Consider the following 7914-nt stretch of genomic DNA (forward strand, 5'->3'; position numbering starts at 1 on the left):
ATAAAACAACACAATGCATTGAATAACCTGGATTGGCGTTTTTTCCACTAATCTCAATGAACTTGCATAGGTTCGGAAAAAATAATGAGCTAGCTCATTCAGAAATAGGTCCTCATTTGGATTCTGTTGAGCCTATCCTATAGAACGTTGCGCTTTCACAGAGCCCACATTACATCCAGGGGCCAGAGGCAGGGTAAAAACGATTTGTATTTGAATAGCCAATCGGAGAAGGGCTGCTGCAGAGGGCGGTTGCACCAATTGCCTCCTTACCGCTGGAACAAAGCCCTAGTCGAATATTCAATAGCATCGTAGCTACAGGACTGAATCACAACACCATTGTACATCCTGCTCCGGCCACCTGCTAGCCCCGAGACTCACAATTCCCTCTTCATTAACACCATAATGCCTCCGTTTAAACGGGACGATAGGGGTCCGCTTTGAGGTCGCGGCACCTGCGTATAAGCTGCGCGTAGTATTTTCCTTGCCACGACTTCCGTATTAACACAATTTCCAAATTAGTATCATTTTAAATTAGCTATAAAACAACTCATGTACAAGGCCCTACGTGATGTATTATATGAGATAATCCATATTAATTTCTTTTGACATAAACCTTAATTGAAGAATTTTCTATCAAATATTCATGTATCAACATCTCAAAAGCTGAGATTTTTAAACAAATTAAAATTTTACAACCAAAACGTTTAGGTTTATTTTAAAATTTAAAGTTTTCTCCATTAAACAGATGTTACTTATCAATATATTCAATAAAAAAAAATTAACTTAACATCAGATTCTCCATAAATGAATATTTCAGAAACATGGTTGTTTTTATGAGACGGTATCGGTAACAACTAGATTTTATTTTTTATGATCACTATACGTATAGGAGTTTTAATAGATCTTTCCTTATCAGATCCTATACCTAATAAAATACGATTTCTAGTTCTATTCGTCACTTCGATATCCTTCCAACCTTCAAATTCCGATTATTTGCTCATTTTTGAGCCATTCGGTTACAACTAAAATTAAAATAGAAATTACATATTTACACACTGACTTTGTGATCATTTATGTAACTGTTAATATGTTTTATAAGTATGACCCTGAAAATATATGTTAATATATTTTTCCATGTTAATCATATCACAATATCGTATTATAGAAGCTTCTTTTTCTGTTTAAAGACTTAAAAATTACTTCATTATAATTTGTCATTTTTTATAATGTCTTAATTATTTTGTTTCTTTTTTGCTAATATTTCTTCTAGAATAAATAAAAAAAATATTATTATTTATTTATGACTGGAAAATAATCATAATTATTGGAGATATTTTTTTTTTGTGTGTTTGTGACCAAATACGATTAGATTCACATTATAAATCGCTGACTTCACAATATTTCTCAATTCACGAACTTTGGAAGGTATAGATAGTATAGATAATAAAAGCCAGCCCGACAGGATGACAGAGCCTGAGGCAACTGGTACAAGACACTATTGCATTCCTTATCAGCTATCTCTTGAAGCAGCCATTTGTCTGGCCGTGAATGGCGGGCTCTTTAGGCTTTGTCTTCCCGCCCCGTCTTGTCTACAGCTGGTCCTCCCTAATCTACTTAATTTATGCACACCACTCTCCGCTGTCACCTCTAGTATCCTAGGGCCTTGCACACTTGACCCGTCTGACACTTTGTTAAGTTTATGTTGCTAATGATGATGACATCCAGAAAAAATAAAATAATGTTTGAAGTTTTGAAATTAATTTTATATACTCAAGACCTGTATAAAATAAATTGTCATCGTTAAAAACTTTATTTGAATATAGAATTTAATTATTACTAAACAATTTTGCATGCCCTAAAATGATTAACTTTCTGTTTAGAATCATAGTGAAACTAAAAAAATACTCAATAGGCACACACACACACACACACACACACACACACATATTTATATATCTTACGAAACATTTGAAAAATATTAACGTTTTGAGTATATACGATACCAAAATGGCGTAAATCACTTTTCATTCCAACATATCCAAATGCCTTAAGCGGGGCCTTTCTTAACGTCTTCATGAATATAAATGAAAGTATGAACATGTAGTAATAAGTTTTTTTTTCCACGTTGAAAATACACTAACCAAGTGCTCATTTATTATTATAACCAATTTATCCTCTTTACAAGTAAATTGTAATATTTGTACATAAATATAATTTTTATGAGGTGTTAAGTAGTTGCTCGTTGTTAGTTGCAGCAAACAAAATAAATAATCTTGTTTAGTCTGAATATATTTAGTTAAAAAAAAATATTTCTTATTTGCATATATTACTGCAGGTGAAAGTCACCATTGGTATGTCACAAAAGTTTAATGTCTATAAAATAGTTTAGATTCTATAGGTGTGAGGGACTGCTAAAAACTCTAACATCAAACGAGTTAAATCCTTTCAGTCTGAAGTCTTTAACAATACTCGATGCTCGTTACTATGTAACCAATAAAAAGTGTAGCAAAAAAGAAACAAAATAATTAAGATATTATAAAAAAATGGCCTTAATATCCTTTCAGGTCTTATTAAATCCAAATTCACCACATTCCATCAGAAACTCACTCGTCATCCTACTCCCTACTTAGCATTCCCCATCCCTATAATCCACCACGAAGGTTTAAACGATAGTAGCTCAGACACCTATTATAAATAATTATATTGCAGTTCTGGCTATAGTTAAATTTTTCACTCAAGTCCTGATTGTCTTCGGTTAGCGCCCTCACTCATCCTCCACTGGTTCTTAATACTAGTGACGTAGTTGAGAGAGGAGCACCGGGAACTTCCGGAGTCCTTCTCTTTCCTCTACAAGAGGGGGGAAGAGCTCGATTCGCAGTTCCTCAGGCTGAATGTAAATAGGAATGATTTAGTTTAAGATATTATTTTACTTTAAGTTTAATTTTTTGTATTTATTATTTTTTTGTATTCATTTATTTTTTTCTCTTCTCTTCTATTTCTTATTTTGTTATCATTTAATTTATATATTTGTAAATATTATGTGAATGAGCTCTATCATGCGTATTACAAAATAAATAAAATGATTCTTTAGGAATGCATTTAATTTCTAACAAGATTCTAGCTCAACGTTCAAGACCTGTAGGAAATTTCGTACTTTTTGCTCCATACAATTTTGTAAATTCGGCAACGGGACAAAATGTTAAATGCAAAACAGATCATGGTGTAGGCATGATATAGCGGCATTGTTTCTAGGATGTGTTTCCTGTATAATGTGAAAACAAAAATCGATATTTATGAGATAATTACATCATAATTTTCCTAAAGGGGAACTTTTATGAGTTAAGTAATGAATTAAATTAATTAATTAAGAAATGAATTAAATACATATTCTGGGTACTGAGTATTGGTAGTTCCCGACTCAAAAATATGCAGATATGAGGAATTTCGGGTCCGAAGAGTACGACAGATTAACAGCCGGGTTCAAAGAATATCTTTATTGGATTGCACTCAATGCTCTTACCTCCGAACTACAATATAAACAACGAAAAAATAAAACTGTTTTGGAGATCAAAATATTAAATGCTGCCTCAATTTTTCAACATTGGAATTCTGTTTCTGCACCTAAAATTTGATTAGCCAATAAAATGGCTGGAAAGAAAGTAGTGGGGAAGAAATAATTATAACAAGGAGAAGACGAAAGGAGTTCAAGAATCAAAGAAGACAACCGCTCAATAAATTTGTACACCTTTGAAAAAGATATTCAATGATTAATTATATATAGCATACCATAGCAAAGGAGCCTGTGATGTCTTGTTATTGATTTAAATAAATAGATAATAGGTTTCTAAGAACAGTAGGTCAGTTCCCAAAAGGAATGGGTTGGAGTATATAATACAAATAAATAATAAATGCTGTTTCTGGAACCAACATCCGTCTTCATGGAATTATTTTATACTATTCGTTTGTTTCAAATTTATTACCCTTTGATCCGATTAATGCATGTATGTGTGTGTGTGTTGTTATATGTGTCATAGCATCACCTAAGGAATCCCGAAACTGAAGCGGAACCGGTTCAATTCTTGTAAGGGTGTGATAACTTTTATTTCGAGGCAAAGCCAGGGAATGAAATCTCGACCTTCCCACTCTGGGTAGAATTGGTTCGTAACCTATGGTATAACACCTGGCCCCACCTTCCGTATATAAAAAAAAAACGGCCCGGAAGAAGATCAAATAAAACAGTAAAGTTCCGATTTATGTTGGACACCTCTTTATCTATTTTCATTGTGGTTAACAGATAATAAATACATTTCATAATAATAACTCTTGTACTATTGCAATATTTGAATATTTAATACATTATTAGGTATTATTAAGTTAGGTAGGAATAAGGTGTATTGTTCACATAAATGATTGGCCTTGTCAGAGTAACTTTAACATGGTAAGCCATGTGGTTGTTCTATGTTAGAACTTGTTAAGTAAGGGGTTGATTTTTACAGACTCCCTGCAACATCCTTCATCATTACTGCATAAGGTTATGTGAATCCCCAATAAAGAACAGATACCTATATTTTTACGCTTTTTTTACCCAAGTATTTGTTAACATTTAGCCTTCTTATTCACAGAAAAAGTGAATATACTAAGTCTCAAGCAACAGAATGACATATCGATTTTCCAATCCTATAATACATCTGGTTTCGTAATTAATATCCACTGAAATTTAAAAAGTACTTAATTTTCCAATATTTTTAGAGATATTTCCGTTTTATTGTATGAAGTAATATAGATTTTAGATGTGCAATTAGTGAATAATAAATTTGAAATGAATTTGAAATATATTTGATACCATGACGCAATGGTTGATGTCATTTTTATTTACTAATAAACAAAAACTTATAAAGTTATAAATTTTCATTTATTTATTTTTTTAATATCTATATTTATATACATATATATTTATTTGTCTAATATTTATTGATTTTACTTTCAGCTGTTTCGGCTTTGACTTGGATTGGACAAGATACCTTTAAATCTTCCTCTTTACTCCCCATCAGTTCATTAAGGTAAGTTGAATATTACTCTAAATTCACTTTGTGGCATTCATATATTACATTGACTATATTTCTTTTGGAATTTGGCAATTCATTGAAAGCATCAGCATATCCCCATTTGAAGGCAATACTTTAATACCTTTGACGGACTGTGCAGCCAATGATTCGTTTTTTTTTTTTGTGTTTTGTTTTTTAGAACTAATTATTTATGCCTCATCTTAAGAGGCCTGTACCCTATTCTTGATTCCAACCACATAATCCCAGATCCGAACATCCCACTCCACTATCCAGCAATGCCATCGTGTGGTTGATGTTGTCTGGTCTTCATTGGAGCGCGGAATGTACTGCTCGGGAGTCATTCTTGATGTAGAACAGGCTTTTGATCGAGTCTGGCACCCAGGACTGCAATACAAGATCCGTCAATTCCTACCCTCTACATACTTCCTCATTATCCCTTCTTATCTCTCCGACAGATTATTTCAAGTAAATTACAACGGCGCTTATTCATCCCTATTCCGTCAGTCTGCTGGTGTACCTCAGGGTAGTATCCTTGGTCCTATCCTTTATACAGTTTTCACAGCTGACATCCCAACCCATCCTACCACTATCCTCTCCACGTATGGCGATGACACATGTCGATTGTCAGTGAACAATAATCTTCACATTGTATCCCAAACCCTCCAATCCTTCAAGGGTGAGATTGGTGCCAAAACTGGAGAATTAAAATAAATTCCAATAAATCCTACCAAATCACATTTACTCTTCGACGTAAACCCATGACCTCTTGCCCTACAGTATCCTTTAATAATACCCCACTTATTCCTGTCGAACAGATCCGTTACTTAGGACTACATCTCGACAAACGACTGACATGGAATCCTCATACAAGACTAAAAAGACAAGAAACTGCTCGTAGATTCCGACTATTGCAACGTTTACTAGACAAACGGTCTAAATTGCCAATCCATTACAAAAGACTGATCTACATGACTATTATAAGGCCTATCTGGACATACGAAGTTGAGCTTTGGGGCTCCACTAAACCATCAAATTCCTTCAGAATCCAATCCTTACAGTCCAAAATCCTTCGTAAAATCCTTAACGCTCCTTACTTTGTCACAAATCAAGTCATCCATCACGAACTCAATGTTCCATATGTTGCCGATTTGGCCAGAACCAGATACCGTTCCTTCCATAACAAGCTTCTCAACCACCCAAATCCACTTGTTTCTAACCTGGCTTTTCCTTCATTACCTAACAATCCTCCTAGGTGTCTGAAAAGAAGATGGCCTCGAGATCTTCTCCTCTAGAAATGTTATTGGAGTTCTATCAGTGGGTAGATTCTCCACATGTTTGTATTATGTCACTATGTCACCTACAGCAAATTTACTTGTTTTATATATGTGTATACAGTTGTAAATAACAATAAATAAATTATTAAAAAAAATTATTTATGCATGTTATTTCCAGGGTGATTATCTATCACTGCTATCAGTAAGACATCGATTAATTCCCTATAAATATTAACACATTTTTACTGAATAAATTCCATTTATATTATAAACCAATGCAATCCCAGGTTTACTGACCAATAATCAATTCTTTCATAATCCAATTTAATGTAATGCACTTCAGTCTGAATTTAATATATCAGTGTGTATTATAATTTCATCATGTAGAACAATAATTGAACAAACGTGAATTTTAATCAAATAATGATTCAATGACAGTTCTTAGAAACTTAGCAACAGTTTTTTTTTTTTTTTCTGGGCTGCTTTGAAGTATGTAAAGTACGAGAAACACCTGCTTCAAACTTTAAAGCGGCCCAAGTTTTGAAGAAGGCTTAAAAGGAATTTTCTTATACCCTTGTAATCTACATTCCACTTCAGAAGGTTAAAAGAATCACTTGAATAAGAGAATACCATAACAAAAAAATCATAATTTTTAGTATCATAATAGAGTAACTATGGTAAATAATGTAAGATAAAAAAAGTATTAGTGATAATAGCATAAGATAATTTTATAACTAAATGTAAAAGTAACTAAATTAGGTAATTAGACTGAAATTATTAGACCTGGACAGAATATCCTGCAAAAAGATTTAAATATTTCGATGTGAGGTATAAATGTAGTTAAGACTGTCCTTGATATCAGGTTAGCCAAAACGTTGGACATTTAATATATATACGATAATTTAAATGGATACAATTTATTTGAATTAAAACATAATATTATGTAACTGACAGAAATATGATATTTTCAACAATAAATACTTCTTTTTTAAAAGGGTGTTAGATTAATAATGTTTGATTCTTCCTTTTTTCATTGTCGTTCTATTTAATTCATCATTACTTGAGTATTTCAAACTTCAATTTTATTTTGTACCTTTTGATGCTTATAACTTCTTATTAGTTACAAAATTATTGACAATCCTCCTCAAGGCACGTTAAATAAATTATCATAACTTTTCTAATATTCTATTTAAACTCATAAACCTTTTTTTCTTTCCATTCTATCCTATCTATTCCTCTTTCCTTTCTTTCAAAGTTAGTAAAACTAATAGTCACAGTATTTGAACTTTAAAAAAATGTATGATATTATATTTTTTATTTGCATTTCTCTTTACATTATGCCCTTTTCCAGTTTCATATTTTAACTTCTAAGGACTTTCCATCACCCATAGGAAAGTATTTGAAAACATTTAGTGAATTACTTCACACAGAATAAAAAAGTTCTTAAGATGTTAAAATTGCCAAATATTTTAACTTATATAGAGATATTTCCGTTTTATTGTATGAAGTAATATAGATTTTAGATGTGCAATTAGTGAATAATAAATTTGAAATGAATTTGAAATATATTTGAT

The 7914-nt window shown here is 32.1% G+C and overlaps 1 protein-coding gene across 2 annotated transcripts in view; it reads left to right on the forward strand.

The window, feature by feature from the left end:
* The window catches only part of Con (Connectin), a 782139-nt gene that overhangs the window by 334772 nt on the left and 439453 nt on the right, over positions 1–7914 (forward strand). The window contains exon 2 of one of the 2 annotated variants that reach the window (XM_014418250.2): positions 4988–5060. The exons of the other annotated variant lie outside the window; for it this stretch is intronic. The gene's annotated coding sequence lies outside the window, so the exon portion shown is untranslated. The remainder of the gene's footprint in view (positions 1–4987; positions 5061–7914) is intronic. 2 annotated transcript variants of the gene reach the window in all.

The sequence above is a fragment of the Halyomorpha halys genome, unplaced genomic scaffold (genome assembly GCF_000696795.3).
Source record: "Halyomorpha halys isolate HHAL.00 unplaced genomic scaffold, Hhal_1.1 Scaffold185.1, whole genome shotgun sequence".
Lineage (NCBI taxonomy): Eukaryota > Metazoa > Arthropoda > Insecta > Hemiptera > Pentatomidae > Halyomorpha > Halyomorpha halys.